The sequence below is a fragment of the Grammomys surdaster genome, unplaced genomic scaffold (assembly GCF_004785775.1).
Source record: "Grammomys surdaster isolate TR1022 unplaced genomic scaffold, NIH_TR_1.0 126066, whole genome shotgun sequence".
NCBI classification, from domain to species: Eukaryota; Metazoa; Chordata; class Mammalia; order Rodentia; family Muridae; genus Grammomys; species Grammomys surdaster.
In genome coordinates this window covers 1,562,943-1,579,832 of record NW_021620876.1, presented here as the reverse complement: position 1 = coordinate 1,579,832, position 16,890 = coordinate 1,562,943, and the positions used below count along the sequence as shown (strand labels likewise).

The following is a 16,890-nucleotide window of genomic DNA, read 5'->3' as shown; positions in this document are numbered from 1 at the left end:
AATTCAGATTTCCTAGTGATACTGTAGGAAAACTTCAACACCTATCCCCACTAGGGTTGCTGACCTGTGACCTGATTTGTATCTGTGAGAGTCAAACACCCAAAAAATGGATGTTGGGGTCAAAAGTAGGAAAGCAGATATTTCTTGAACTCATCATTCACGGTCCTAAAGCAAGATGACATCTGAGTCAGTCAAACACTATGGAGCACTACAAGGACCTAGCTTGGCAATTTCCAAGCCAGGAAAGATATTCATTCACCCAGTAAAGGGACCTTAGCAGTAAGGAGCGATGGTGTTGCTTATTTGACACCAGGAAACTATTGCAAAAGCTACTTTCACAGGCTTCAAGAATCTAAAAGTTTTTTGGTAGATCGAGGATTTGGATTGCTACTAGTCAAAGATATTTTTCTTCTATGTGGAATCCTGAAATGGACCACATATTGAAAAATATGAATTCCAGGGATATTCTACATGTGGTATCAGTCAGGAATGCAAAATTATCAGCAAATATGCTTCCAGCCTATTCAAGGCAGTCATTTTTACAGTTGTTTGCTTCCTTCCTCATTTCAACCCTGAAGAAGCTTGACCTACTTCTACATAATGAAGAAGAGAGAAATATTCTACACTAAGCACTTCCCTTCTCTGAGTCTGAAACTGGAATCATACTTCCAGCCTGAGCTGAAAGAGGACACCATCAGTTGTGTTTGAAACAGGGAGTTTTGAAATGAGCAGGGTGATTTACACTAAGGCTGTTCCTGACAATATGGAGTAAATGTAAATTTATTGAACAGAGTTACACTTTCCTTCAGACAATTTCTACCCACCGGAGAGAATGATTCATGATATTGTACTTGGAGGCAGTGATCAATAAAGCTTTTAGAAAATAGTTATTGGTTGTAAGCCAGTAAGTGAGAAATCTTCAATAAATTGGATGAGCTAAAATTGTAAACTGGATGGCAGCACAAATCGCAGAAAGAAACTCTGTTTTGCAACATTGCACAAGTGTGCTTTTATCCTCAACTCTTCCGTCTGCTTTCTTGTTTGTTTGTAACCTTCTGAACCTATCATCTCTGTGTACATTTGGGAAGAAAACCTGGATTTTTGAAATATTTCACAATTGGAATATACTTTTTTCTCATGTTTAACATGCAGAGCTCTGCAAGGATGGTTCTTGACTGTTTCTACTGAACTGCAGAGGCTGGACTTCTTCTGTGCCAGCATTACATAATCTTAAAATGCTGTATATTTCATGACTAGAATTTCAGAGTAGAAAAATGTTTTAAAGTTATTAAGAATTATCTATTATACTTAAGGGAATTTTTTATGATAAAGGGCAGTGAGTGACAGAAGTTGCCTATTTTATAAACAGTTAGTCATTCAAGAAAAAGGCATAAAAGGAAACCATGGTAAATCCTAATTCCACTATGAAGCAAAAATTAGGCAGGGTACCAATTTTGCTCCTACTAAAAGAAATGAAAAAGAGACTGTAAATATCATAATCTATATGACACAGAGCCCTCCTTCTCTATTATGTGAATGTTTCTAGTTAGAAGGGGTCAATATTTACTGAATGTGTTCATTCTCTATTTTGTTGGAAACACTGGCCATCTCCAGTTGCAAAATAAAGACAATTCAGAAGTGTAACTTTCTTTTTTATTATTTAAAGAGAATCATGGTTACCATTTAAGAGAAGAGAAGGCAAAATATGTCAAACTTTTAGTTCCAGATTTTTGCTACAAAGAAAAGTACTACATTAAACATGAATGACTTTTGTTTATGCATCAAAGAACTGAAGTTGCAAGGGACATACTAGTCTTCTAGAAAAATAAGAAAATCCTGGGAATCAAAGCCCATGTGTAAAGGTAGAAGCCTTTGCAGACAGAATATTGTTGAAATACATAGATGGAGCCCTGATGGTCACTAGAGGCTGTGGATTATTAGTCCTTGAGAGAAAATCCTCAAAACCACAGTTTGTGGTGGAAGGTCTGTACTTTCAATAATTTTATCCCTAAGAAAATAGTCAGGATCATAATGTGGATATTCAGTATTCTTTTGTATTTTTAGCCAGAATGTTACCTGTGATCTACATCTATGCTTCCAGGGGCTAAGTCTTTTCCTCAGGGAATTGTAATGAAAGTACAAGCAAGTTGCAAAAGTAACAAAGAATCTTAACTTAAAAGCAAATTGATAGTATCAGTCAGAATGCACTATCAGAAGGGACAACTGGACACAGAAGTCAGAAAGTATTAAAGAGCCATGGCTTTTTCTTCAGCCATCCTTTTGTAAGATACATGATTAAGAAAGTTTTAATTTCAAAGGGGCATAGAAAGTCTGATTTATTTGTTTGTTTGTTTTGACTGGCAAGTGACATAGATTGTATAAGTTTTTGTACAGTGCCTGTGTTCTTTCCCACAGGACACCTGATTTTAATAATGTACATGTCTAATTATGAATAGGAACAAGATTGTTAATAGATTTTTTTTTCTAAAAGTTTGTTCAGAGGTCATGACTGGCTTTATTTCTACACATGCAACCAAACCTTTTCAGGCCTGATCAAACCATTGATTAGAGTAATCAGATGCATACCAGGGTGTGTTTAAATGGATATGGGGATATATTTATAATTATAAATGATTCACATGTGATTCATAATCATACACTGCTAAGAAAGAGCAACCTATTCCATTGTCCGAAGAGGGGTATATATGCAGCATCTGGGCTATATTAAGCTGCAAAGTGAATTGCTAGAACAGGGGTATAAGCATAGCTCAAACCAAGTGGAATCTCGATTTGTTAAGCTATTTGCCGTACTCATTTGCCTCAACTGTAAGAGAAACATAGTCACTGAAAACTTTACCAAATGTATTCAGTAAGAAAGGATTGATTTCTATATATACAAATAAATTTACCAGAAGCTTTTCTAGCTAGGGCAAAACCTTGTTCCTAATCAAATGTCTTCTCATCTTTAACTTGCATGGTTCATATGAAAGAGAGAGAAAAGGATTTTTACATTACTGAAAATATGCATGTGACATTCACAAGCCAGAGATACAGACTGTATAAGGGACTGATTATCACAGCAAGAGCATTCTAGTGTGACAGTTACAGTTCAAAGAGCTGAAAGATATAATCCTTTGAGAAGTACTAAGGGTAACATAACGTGAAGTCAATAGTGGAGACAGAGACAAAAGCACTAGAAATGTCTCAATACATTGGTACCTGCAGATAATGAAAACACTAAACACAGTCAGGCTACCAGCTAAGTTAATACAAACTCCCCACACTATAAGTCTATTTAGCTCAGTTCCCATTACTGAAAATAACATGTCTATCTTTCAACAAAAATTATAAGTTGTTGCAGACTCTGGCTCCAGGACAAAATTCTATGTGTCATTTTTCTTTCAGGACCAGCTACAGAGAGCTAGTAAGCTCAACCTATAGGTCTTTGGTGGTAATTAGGGTAGGGGGAGTTGTTAAGAAGAAAAGAGTTTTCTCTTGTCACTTCAAACTTAAAGCATGGCCATAGCATTGCAGTTCTCTTGAAGGAGCTGTGGAGTCACACTCAGCACCTCCTCCTAGAGGCCATCCATGTCTGTGTTTTAAGTCCTGGTGTTTGCTTTTGGAAACCTCATTATTGAAGGATGGGCATGTATTTATCCCAGTCTCAATGAGCATGCTCCTTCTAGCTTTTCTATGTCTCTCCCATGAATCTCATTCCATAGAAAAGGTCCTGAGATCCCTTGGCAGGAAGGTGAACCCCTCTGCCTAAGTTTAATGCCACTTGTCCCATTCTTCCCATGAAAGTAAATCAGAGACTATGACAAAATCTGACTATAAGTCTGGTTTCCTGGGATATGTTGGCATTTCCTCAGGTTTATAAGGGGGAGGGATGTTAAGTATGGCATAGAATTCTTTCTAATTCTATATACTTAACCTAGTGAATATAAATCACTATTATGACCAAGTCAACAAAAGTTAGAGTCAAGTAAACTCTGTAGATGGGTTCAGCAAAGGCAGAGATAAGCAGCTGAGAAGGACAACAGAATGTGTCTTCAGGTGACCTGTAAAGGAAGTAAAAATGAACCTATCAGTGAAGATGTTGAGCCTAAGAGGGCAAAAGGCAAGAAGCTGCTGACTGTGTTGGTACCCAACCACCCACAGACATCAGAGGAAGGCTACTGATCAAGATCAGAATAGCAGTTAGAAAAAGAGAAGATTTTTTTTAATATACATCAGAAATTATTCAGAACAATTCCAGATGTAAATCTTTTGATGTAAAAGTCAGATTTAAAAAAAAACAAACGTGATAGGGATGATTTTCAGTGTTAAACAATGGCATAGCAATAATTTTTTTAGTTGTTGTTGTTCTTATTTTCATTAGGTCAGAGGCTCAAGAATTCTCTAGAGCTCCTCATAATCAGCATAACAAAATTCTTGCTTAGAGACCATGTAAGCAAACAATTGGATGAAAATCATGATATGCTCAGCATTCTTCTTATTTGGATGTTATATTCTCACTGTCACTGTGGACTCTTGTTACTTTTATCCTTCTCCTTGTACAAACAATTGCAGCAAAATAATGCACAACCTGTTTGGGGACTTTCAATCAAATCAAATTTGGTGAGTAGCCAGGAAGGAAGACATAATCCATTAACTCCAGCATTGAGGTGGCTGAGACAAGAGGTTGGATAATCAAGAAGTTCAAGATTGAACTACATAGCAAGTCTCTAAAAGACAACATTCTGTTCCCAAAATAAGACCCGAACAAGGGCCACAATAGACCTTCTAACATGGCAAGTGAAAAGTTCAGGGGATTTGAACCTCAGACAAAGAATCACAATAGGAAATATTTAGAACAAAAGAAATAATTATCTCCATAAAAAGCGCACTCAGCTTGCTATCCAATACCAAGTACCCAGCTTTAAAGTCATATATATATATTCAAGCAATATTATACAAACTGAGTAGCTTGTATGTATTTTTCAGTTTTTATACTTAGAGAGTTTATGTATACATGTGTGTATGTGTGTACACATATGTATACATACAGACACAGACATATGTATATTCATGCATATACACCAATAATTAAAGAAATACAAGCCTTAAATTTTACAGAGAGTGGAACTGAGGTACATAAAAGGAATACAAGCTAACAGAGGAAATGTTGTAATTATACTTCAATTTTTAGAAAAAAAATGTAATTAAGTGGAAACAAACAAACAAAAGGTTGCGGACTTAAGTCACTGGCAGAGGAATTGCTTAACATATGTTAAATCGTGACTCACCATACAGAGGATAAAACAAAGATTAAACAAAAAGAATTTACCCAAATGTACTTTGGATGAAATATGTATAAATAATTAATGAAATATTTATATCAAGGTTATTATATTAAAATATAACATAATTGGAGGGTTCAGTTTTATACTTGAATAAGTATAAAATTTTATTTTCTTATCTAATATTTTATTTGTTTGGGAGCTATTTTCTCTACTTCTACAAAACTGCAATACAAGAAGGAATAACACATCTGCAAAAAGGAGCTGAGTCCCATCGAAAAGCTGTCAGCATATTAATCTATATACTATAACAGTCCTGAGACAATCATTGTTGGGAACAATATAGAACTCAATGAGATTGGAAGGTACTGCATTTTTACATGGTCTTAGCAGCCAAGAGCTATTTATCATTTCTGATTATTTTCAAAATAGAATTTAACTTTTTTCTAAGAGTGAATGAGAGGATTGATTCTTTTTCTCTTTTTCAGAGTTAAGGAAAAGCTAGATATTTTTATGAGGGAACCAAATAATTCAAATTAGTTTTAATAAAGTATCAGATACTACGGGTGATAGACTACATGCATAGGTAAAGAACAAAATAGCTATTCTTTTTATCATACACATTACTCATTTGGATATGTAAACTACCATATCATATAATCCATGCAGAAGCATGCAAAAATCCAGGAACACCCTATTGTCTTAAAAGAACTAACAGATATCAGCAGGCATTATTATTATTATCACTATTATTATAAGAGTGTACATTCATTTATACTTGACTACCATTCTCTGCAATGCTGTGCATCCATTTTGATAAAACCCTGATTCATAATTTGAAGAGTAAGTTCATCCAATAAAAGCCATCTTTCCAATAGCCTTGTGCATACTGTTAGACAGTCATAGGAATTACTTGACTTCTCTCATAACACATTTTATAATTTGCAGTCTCTAAGAGGTGAAATTGGATTGGTACAAAGTAGGCCTATTTAAAGGTGCCTTTCTGTTTGAATTTGGGTTCTCTGGTGTTCTGTGGATGAGTGGTGCATAGCTGGAGGTCTATCAGTAGGAGTGCAGCTGCCTAATTGCCAACTCAGTTATACTCCCTGATGGATGTAGTAACAATAATTTTATAAGTCAAACATTTTAAATGTTCTTCATGTATACTATATAAGCATAGGTGTACCTATTATCCTTACTCATGTAATTATATGTTTAAGCATTTATAAATATGCAAGTATTAATAGATGATGTGTAAAGAGACTAGTTCGCTGAATTAATCTTGAAATGCAGTATATTATGTTTCAAGTATTATTACATTTTTTGTACTTGTATACTTAAATTTTCTATCATTTCTATGCATACAAAATGAAGAATTAAAATGTACTGAATTGGATAAAATAAGTCCACAGGCATAAAAGTTGCAGAATATGCTCTTAAAGTATTTGTTTACAATACCTCAAATAGTTCTCTCCACATTGTTCTTGAAGAACATTTACTAAGACAAAACACTAACTTTATTTCAAATAAAAAATGAGTATGTAATAATCCCTAAAATATAGGTAATCATTTGAAAATATATAAAAACTACACTGTAATTTAATAATGCATCAAATATATGAACTGGACTACCTGACAGTTTTTCAAGCTCCCTCCACTTATTTGTAGCACATCTTCAAATACTCTTTTCTATAATAGAGAAAATTTCTTCAGTTATCTCAATATTCTGTTTCTTAATAAAATTGTAACAAACAAGTTTTTATATTTAAATATGAAAAATCCTCACTGAAAGATAGTGTACATTGAGATAATAACATAACACAACTCCAACCTAAAGCTGATTAAGACTTCTTGGGAACAAAAGAATAGCCCAGCAAGAAAAGTATATGCTTCTGCCCAGAAAGTTTCATAGCTAGGGAGGGGCCTCCCCTTTGCAGATGTAGGCTTGAAGGAAAAGTCTCAGCCTGCTAGAAGAAGTGCTGATGATCCTATCCATTGATAGGTCCAGCATCAATAGAAGTTTGCAGCTAATTCAGTTAAGTAATGGGAAGGTGGCATAATCACCTAACTTTGGGAAAAGTCTCTTATCTTTACATGAACGCTCAAAGCCCTGTATATGAGAACAATAGTTAAAATGTGAGCTGTTATGTGATTTGGGGTTTTTCTCTGGATGAGAGACTCCTGCACAGTGTCAGTTCTGGCACCCCATAAGCATTCTAGTATACTGACTTAGCAGACACAGATTTCATAAACATAATTTTTCCCTGAAAATAATGCTGGACTCTAGTCTTTCTCAGCACTCAGACATGTATAGGTCATTACTATTGACCATGTGTTATCATCATGAGATATGACATGACAACATTTTCAAAAAGTCATTGTATCATTATTGTGTGGAGATCATACCAGAAACAGTGAGGCTGGCATAACCTGAAATCTGTCAATATATTCATCAGTTTTAACTGATAGGAAATGCAAGGAAGAAAAGTTATAATCAGGTATGCATCTTTCCCTGTGATTACACTCTATCACATGAAAAATCTAAGGAATCTCCCCCCACACAAACACACACAAACACACACACATCATACACACTATTTCCTAGGTATTAAAATATGCTTTATACAAACAGAAAATACTATGCATTTTAATCCTGCTTACACTTGGGATATCGAATCACACATGGGAAATACATGAGAAATCAACAATCATACTTTTTTTGTTGCACTGTTTGTTATCTCGAAAAACAATTTGCTCTAAACTATAATGATGACTGACTGCTAGGTGATAGTCTAAATGATGCTCTATGCTAATGAAAGGGGAGAGGGGAAAGTTCCAGGTCCCTAGCTTGGAGTTGGGCAACACTTTCAGCCAGGAGAGATTTTCTTCTCATTACTCCTGTGGTATTAATTAGGATTTGGCATAAGTGATTGACTCCCTCTTGCGAATCCTTCATTCTGCGAAGAGAGTTCTGAAAAGAAAAATAGCACCCGGTGAGGTAAGAATGACACTGGAATATTAACCACGCATCTTCTTTTTCAAAGACAATTCCCGGTCGTGATCTATATGCAATTAGATCTCATACTCGGTAGTAGCTAAAACTGCAAGGAACGTGTAAATATTGCGATGCTGTGCATAACGAGGCTAAAGATAAAGCGTTACCTAAACAGCAAATAAAAGAGTCTTTTTTGAAAGGTCGGAAAAAGAACCATTTGAGCAAATAGCTGTTTCAAAAAAATAAACCATCCTTTCAGGTACTTCAGACACCAGAGTTAGTCATGGAAACAAACTCACAGTGGCAAGGAGACTCTGAGGGAGGTTTCAGCACTCAGGTACTTGGAATTGCTCTCATTTTATTTATGGTAGGAATCTTTCTCACAACTGCATTTGTAGAATGCATTACATAGAATTAAAAATTTATTGTAACCTATTTTACTGGCTCAATTTTCAAAACGAGAAAACTAGGCCCTGGTTAATGTTCTCTTTATTACACTGTTGTGTATTTATAATCTAAGTTGCCTCTTCTGTGTTGTTTTCTAATAGAAATCATTGAGGAAGTTATTAATTTTTATTCTATCATTTTCTGTTCTTATGTAGCCGGGAAAAATAGGTTTGAATCCATAGAGGATATTGATTGTTATTACCGTTATACAAATTCTTTTAAAGAAAAGAGGTAATACATATTCATGTCAATACTAAAAATTCAAATACTAAAAAGTAAAATGATGCAATTGTTCTTTCTTCCATATTTTTGAACAGTTTTCAAGATTCAATTATTTATAACGTTGTTGTAAGTGTGACTAGAGATTTTTACATACAGTTGCAAGCCCATGCATGTATACTTTCATGTATGGATTTTTTTAATCAATATGAACACAGTTTTATGCACCTCCAGTGAATACCTTAAACAATTCTCAACTTTTAAATTACACAACTTAAATTTGTTTGCTAATTATTATTTGTTTAACTGAAAAAGGTGATCAGAATTTGATCTCATGAAGCCCATAGTTGTTCATCATACACAAAGACTTTTCTTTTGTTTTACATTGTTTATTGTGAAGATCCCGGCCTTTCTATTCTAGCTAGCTTTAGCCTAATAGACTCCATTTTGTACCTAGATACCATCTTATATTTAATTTGCCTGTAGTTTGAACTCAGTTACTGGAAAAACTTTAACTTGCTACAGTAACCACTCTACACTTAGACCCCTAGCAACAGCTAGTCCACCCCATCAACAACTAAACATAATCAAGAAGGACAGGTTATAACCTTTAAATGTCAACCAATCATATATGCTAAGTTGCAAAGCCTCTCACCCTGCTTGTAACTGTGATAAAAATTTTTACCAGCTAGGGAACTATCACACCCAAGCACTGAGTAGGAGAGGTTTGGAAGTTGAAGCTGGAGCTTGAATAAAGACTCTTTGCTTTTGCATGCAAGTTGGATTCTTGATGTTTTCTTGTGGTCTTTGGGGAGCTCATGATCTAGGCATAACATTGAGGAACAAATATAAAGAGACCAAGTCTCTCAGGAAATACACGTTAAAAATGGCGCATTAATATCATAGCAACCGAGTTTCAAAATTTCACGTATCTAATTTGTCTACTAGGTTTGAATTAGAACTCCTTGGAAAGTATAACTGAATAATGATACAAGATTTTGTTTATTTGTAGCATTGCCTATAAGGAAAGATGTTATAACCAATTCTGAAGAGCTCTGAGATAACACACCAAGTCTCTACACTCTAAAATGCAGTGCATTCTGACACTGAAAAGATACAAATGTGTTCATTAAAGATGAATACATATAAAGATGAAAATATTTTTTCTGTCATAAAAGGTTACAGTACATATTTGTGAACTATTCTTAATATTATGGAGTATGAACTATAATTTTTATCAGTATATTTTTAAAATTATTATTATGCCCTTTGCCCATTGCTTTCCTCAGTTCAATGCCTCCCAACCCTCCCTAATCCAACACTTCCCATGTCCATCCTCTCATCCACAGTCACACTGGTAAACGCTTTCCCTTTAATAATTTGTTTATCACACATGCAGAAAGAAACTAAAAACTCTTTAGCCTGACTCAGAGTTGAATTATCTTAATTCCATTTATAGGATATAAATAAATTTCTTTAGAGTGTAGATATCTACATGCAGAATCTAAGTGCCCAATTTGTAAAAATAGATTAATCCTTACTCATAAATGTATACATAAAATAAAGCTTATTAAAATACTTTTTAAGGCTTCAACGTTTTAAACACAAGCATATATTATATACATAAAATCCAAAGTTTCTCTCCTCCAAATAATTCAAATCTCTTAGATAATATTTGAAAATTTAGAAACTATGGGGAAGCAGAATTAGACATCAACCTAATTTCTCATGCATTGGTACACAGTTTTGTAGAATTGATCTATTATCAAAAAATCAGGTAACAACTTTGTCTTATGTAGAATGGCTGCTGGTAAATCACGTTTCTGAACATTGAGCATGGGGCTTGGAGTTCTTACCTCTACATGATGATGTTAAGCAGACATTCTAACTACAAAACACTGACAAAATATCCCAGGTAGCACTCAGGGATATACAGAGTAACTTGTGTGAAGTCTATGGCTTGGGGAGTGACATATCACACCATGAGGTCTCAGCTCTATAGCCAAGAGTATTATAGACAGTTCAGTGGTAAATATAGGATGGTTTTGAAAATATAAGAACAAAATTATTAATAAGGGTAAAAATCATCATTTGAAAGATTAAATCTGATAAGATATTTTTCTCCCTAGATACTTCAGTAATTCTCTTTTGAATATTTGTTCTCCAAATCATTTTCCCTAACTTTGTACTTATAAGACTATAAAAATTACCTATTCTAAGAAATTTTGAAATTAGCATTACCTTGAGGGAAAAAATCAAGGTGAGACTCCACATGATATAAATGCAATAGTTTCTCAAAGACGTACCATGAGAGCAATATATATGATTCATATTTATACAATTTAAAAACATATAAATATACCCATATTGATATCTCCAAAATAAATACATAAATAGAATATATTTTAAGTATTATATGTTATACAATATTTACATATTATATAATATATAATAGTTACATATTATATATTAATGTTGAATTATAATATGTAGTACATTTAAAATAAATACATGTTTTTGAAATATTTATTTATATACTTAAAAACATATAAAAGCTTATAGTGGCTCACAGAGATTGAAGCAAGAATTACAGAGCCTTCATGGGTCTGCACTGGATCCTCTGAGCTACTTGCTGTGGTTGTTTAGCTTGGGGTTTTCATAGGGCCCCTAACAATGAAAGTGGGGGTGTCTCTGCCACTTTTGCCTGCTTGTGAGATCTCCTTCCTCCTACTGGCTTTCCTAGTCCAGCTTTTTCCTAGACTACCTATAAAGGTTTATAGCTAGTCTCACTTCACCTCTTTATTGTATTTCTTTGATGTCACTGGGAGGTCTGATCTTTTCTAAGGGAAAATGAAGGAGCAGTAGATCCTCTGAGAAGGGGAGGACCACCTGGGTGGAGGGGAGAGAGCTGAGGCTGTGGTTGGGATATTTTTTTATGAGTGAAGAGTAAATAAGAAGAAAAAATACCATGTTCCGTGTTTATGTGTGGGTTTCCATTTATTAAACATTGGAATGATCCTGGAGGGAGAATGCTTTTCTGTGAGTTTGTATTTTTCATATGACTTTTCACTTTGGGTTTTCTTCTTTCCACAGAGAGCCATGAAGTGCATTTCTTTGACATCTTTGTGGCTATGCTGATTGAATTACAAGATAAGCCTTCAAGAGCTTCTTGACCTATGATACTGTGACCTTGTGTATTTTATTTTACCATCAGCTCTCTGACTCCGGTTTCCTGGTACCCACTTTCTAACCTATGCATCTTATTTTCTATCAGAAACACAGCTTCCAACTGTAGTTGCCTTCCTCTTCATTTTCTTTTGGCTTGAACTTCTGTTGCTTGCACTAATGTCTTTTTTTTTTGGTTCTCCCTTTCTTTCTCATATTTAGACTTCAAACAAAACCGTGTGCTAAAAAATAAGCACACTGGCCCTTGCTCACACTAGCAGAGCTGCCTTCCCCCCACTATCTCCTTGCTGCTTCTAATATTTATCTCACAGTGTTGCGTCATACCTTTCATCCTTCCTTAACACACATTAAATCTGCCGTTAGTTTTCACATCCATCCTTGAAACTTCTGTTTCACTTGCTTTTCTAGCACTTAAAGTCTTCCCTATAGACAGTAGGATCTGAGAAAAGATACTATCCTTTCCAGGTAATTCAGAGTTGTGGGGTTTTTTTTGTTTTGTTTTTAGTTTGTGTTATTTGACTTTATTGTAATATCAGTATTTCCATGTGTATATGTATGAGCTAATATTTGTAAAACACTCTATTGAATGTCTGTCAGTATAATGACCAGTAAAAACTCCAATTTGTAATTACTTTTTTGATATACAATTGTTCTGTGATTCACATACTCTAATTGCATACTTAGCTGAGATGTGGTTTTATATTCTTGGCCTCAGGCTGATCAGTATTTAGGCACACTTTCTAATTATACTTTCCTCTGAGTGCAAAGGTATTATTATAAAGTAACTCATAGTTTCCTTGCTGAGCACTATTTTCTAATTCTATCACCTAATACAAGTCCCTAACCATGTGCTAATTTAACCGTAATTGTTCATTTATTCCAATTTGCCCTAACTAGGCCACCATCTCTCCTGTGTTCACTGTCTCATTATAAAAGAGAAATAACAAATTTGGGGTTTGACCTACTAAGTAGTTGGATCTCATCAATATTAAATCCTTCTCTTGAATGCTAGAATGTTCAATTTTATTTGTTGCTCTCTAACATAAAGCTTTCATGCAAAGACTATAGTAGCAACTTTGAGCAATTAAAATGTGACAAATATTTCCACTACTAATACACTATTTCTTACTAGAAAGTTGTGATTCTGCTAAAAGGTGTCTCTCTACTTGCATAAGTTTTTCAGGTCTTCTCCTCTGTTGCAGGGATTTCTGTTGTTCAGTTTTGTCTGCTCCTCAGTATATATCTCATTTGTTGTAGCCTTTAAGGAAGACAACTGACAGGTGACATTTAGTAGCACCCATCTGTAGGCCTAGCACTCAGGAGGCTAAGGCAGGAGGATTTTTTTCCTTAGAGATAGCCTGTGCTACAAGTTAAACTTTATGAAAGAAAAAAGAAGGAAAGAAGAAAGAAAAGAAAGAAGGAAAGAAAAGAGGGAGGGAAGGAGATAGAGTGAGGAAGGGAAGGTAGTGAAGAAGGAAAGAGGAAAGAGAAAGCTGCCGTATATCAAGATCATCTCTATTTGTACCCCCTTCTCATTCCTTTGTTTTCCCTACAGTTGACTTTCTCTTCCTTCTATTCTCCATATTTTTGCTTCCTTCCTTCTTAGTAGTAGATGATTATTAATCCTTTTCCATCCTTTATTCAGCTAAGAATAGAAACTGGGGTATGTATTTGTTGTCTCCATTGTTCTGCATTGGTAGCCTTCTGGAAGTTTTAAAACATGGATTCACTATGGCTTCTTTTTGTATCACAACTTAGTTGCTCCGCTCCCGTGACTGCTGAACATTGCCTTGGATGTCATTCTAGAATCTTGACTTTTTGTCCATATCCATCCTGCTCAAGGACAAGACTTAGAGTCATAGGTATTTTATTTTAAAGGTAATTTGAGATATCTAGAAAGTTATTACACACCCAAAAGCAACAGTCAGAAGAGTTGTCTTCTATTTTACATCATTTTTAAAGCTGTAGTAGTTCTTTGTGAATTGAACATCATGCATCCCAATCCCACACTTCCCTTCCCCTAGTGCCATCTCTCCACTCTTTCAAACTCCTGCCCAACAATTGAAGCTTTGGTGTGTCACAGTTTGTCCTACAGTATACCTTTTCCTATGTGTCTTTGCTTGCAAATATTTATTGCAATGAGTCCTTGGTCTGGTATGAGGCCTCTGGCTTATACACAACTATCAAAACTGGAACCTCCCTGGAACCCCGCTAAGATATCCTGTTGCCCTGTGTCATGGAGATCCTGTAGTTTTGGATCTGTAGGACCAGCCCCTTCAAATACTCCAGCAGATCACTAATGGAGTAGAACTTGGGATAAGACGATTCAGTCTTGGACCTGGAAGGAAGAGGAATCTGAACTGATCATCCCAGCAGCCAGCTCTCCCTGACCTATACGGTCACTGTGAGCTCTCCTGCTCTGCAGTCTATGGTCCATCCAGCACCACTGGCAGCAAGGAATAGAGCCAGATTTGCTTTTATTCACTCAGGGTTGGCTCATCAGTGCCCCACCATCAACACCAGCTCTACTGTTTAGCCTGGGTGAAATGTAAGGCTCCATTCTTGACACCTGGGACAGAACTCTTGCCTGCCATAGGTGGCAAGATACAAAGGAGGGGAGGACAGCATTTTTTCCTCATTCATTCCACTAAACAACAGACAAGAGGCAGAGCCTGCTTTCCCATGCTCATTCCTTCTAGGCCAGCTCACCTACGACCCCTTCCATCCAGGCAAGCTCTCCTATGCTACCCAGGGGAAGCACAGGGCCTGTTTTCTTGAGTGTTGGAGTAGGTGAGATGCAGGTCCATCTTTCCTGTTTTCATGACCTCAGGGCCAGGTATTTTGGCTTTCTGCATGTGGTGAGGAGCCATGAGGGAGGGCATCTCTCCTTTGACCATGCCACTGTACTGAAGTTGAGTGTCAGGACCAGTTCCTCCATGCTCATACCCTCAGGGATGGCTTACCTGCAAAACCTAAAACCAAGGCCAGCTCTACTGTGCTTCTTGGGTGATATGTAGAGCCATGTCTCTAGCTAGGAGAATGGTCAGCTCTCTTGCTTTCCTGCTCCCAGGGCCAACTCTCCCAAGATGTCCAAGCAAGGAGTAGGGGCAAGGTTTTCAAAGCCTGAAGGCAACAGCATGTCCCAAAGACAGTAGCCAAAACCTGCCTGGTCTTTGGTAACAGACCCCTGTTGCTGCAGGGCTATGAACCCAAGCATAGTCCCAGGTGGCTGCACACTCCAAGACCCCTACATGGTCCCAGGTAGCATCACTGACTACTCAAGTCAGGCTGTTTCTCATTATCTTCAATTCCCCAGTTGTGCCTTTCTTTGTTGTGCCCACATCCTTCTCTCTCTTTCTCTTCTATTTCTTCACCACTTACTTGATCTTCTTACTGATGCTCAGGGTCTCTGAGTCTCTGTGGTCATCTCAAGAGTGATCACAATAGTGCTATGCCTTGCCTGTCCCTTATGACATTGGTTTGAGGTAATCTGAGGCATGGTCTACCCCTAAACACAAAGGTCAGTGCAGCATGGAGTGGTGGTAGTTTCAGGCTCATTTCATTTTTTTATTTCAGAAAGTATTAGGGTACTAGTCACTCAGGTGTTCAAAGATCAGAATACTGAGCATAGACTCTCTCCTGCCTGTCATATGACACAGCAGCCATACCTGCGAAGCCTCTAGGGCCTTTCTGGCTTTGTTTATTTTTAAAAATTCATATATGTGAAGTATGTACCTTAATTGCATTCATGTCAGTTTCCTTCCTCTAACACCCCTTCCTATAGATCATGCTTACCCATTCATGTTTTCTTTTTAATTTATATCCCACTGAGTTCAGTAAATGCTCCCAAAATGTGAATGGTCATGGGTTCAGTAATTACTGCATAGGCCATCAATAGCCAGACCTGCAAAGAAAATTGATGTCTCCTCCCTCAGAAGCCACCGGTTGTCAATATAGGAGACCTGACTTCATCAGAGAAATGACACCTTGAATTTTATCTTGCCATAGTTATAATTTTATAATTTATAACCATTCCAAAATATGTCCATGGAATATTCTACATGACATAGAGAAATTTTGCTGAGGGGGTCAAATTGGTTTGTTGCTGTTTTGCTTGTTTGGTATGAACAGCTTCAGTGTTTCTAAAAGTTAATTTGGATACCCATCAGGGTAGACTTCTGAGAAATAGTAGATCTGTGGTCATAAAAGTTTTAATGTAGGAACAAGTGCTAAGAATGTTGGCAGGGTGTGGTGAGCTAGATTGTGAGACACATGCAGTCAGATGATTTCATGATTAATGATTCTTATTAGAAAGCCACTGGGAACATGATAAGCCCTGGTGACACAGCAAAGGACACTCCTCAGCAACCCTGATCCTCTAGAAAAAGTATATTCACTAGTTTCAAGAGAGCTAACATCACACCCTGAAAAACTTCCCTAACCCATCTTTGCTTTTGTTTAAAGGCTGGTCACATTCTCTCACAGGCTTTGTCTAAACATAGTGCAGATTCCTTTAGAATGTAACTTACAACATAGTTTTCAGTGCTGTATGCCTCGACCTCATCTGACACATACTAGGCTGACAGTTGAGAGCCCATTCACAAAACAGCATGGGAAAGCACATGCCTCTCAGAGCCCCAGTGCACTTCTCAATGTGGCAAATTGCAATCCACAGGCGATGACAGCATCTCAAGAGAAGCTGTCCATTGTGAGGCTCCGGAAAGAAAATCAAGGGCTTCACATCATAGAATCCTTTTATTT

General features: G+C 36.4%; 1 pseudogene; it reads right to left on the bottom strand.

The window, feature by feature from the left end:
* Positions 1–15,707: 15,707 nt before the first annotated feature.
* Positions 15,708–15,814, bottom strand: LOC114610983 (annotated as a pseudogene).
* Between the last annotated feature and the right edge of the window lie 1,076 nt (positions 15,815–16,890).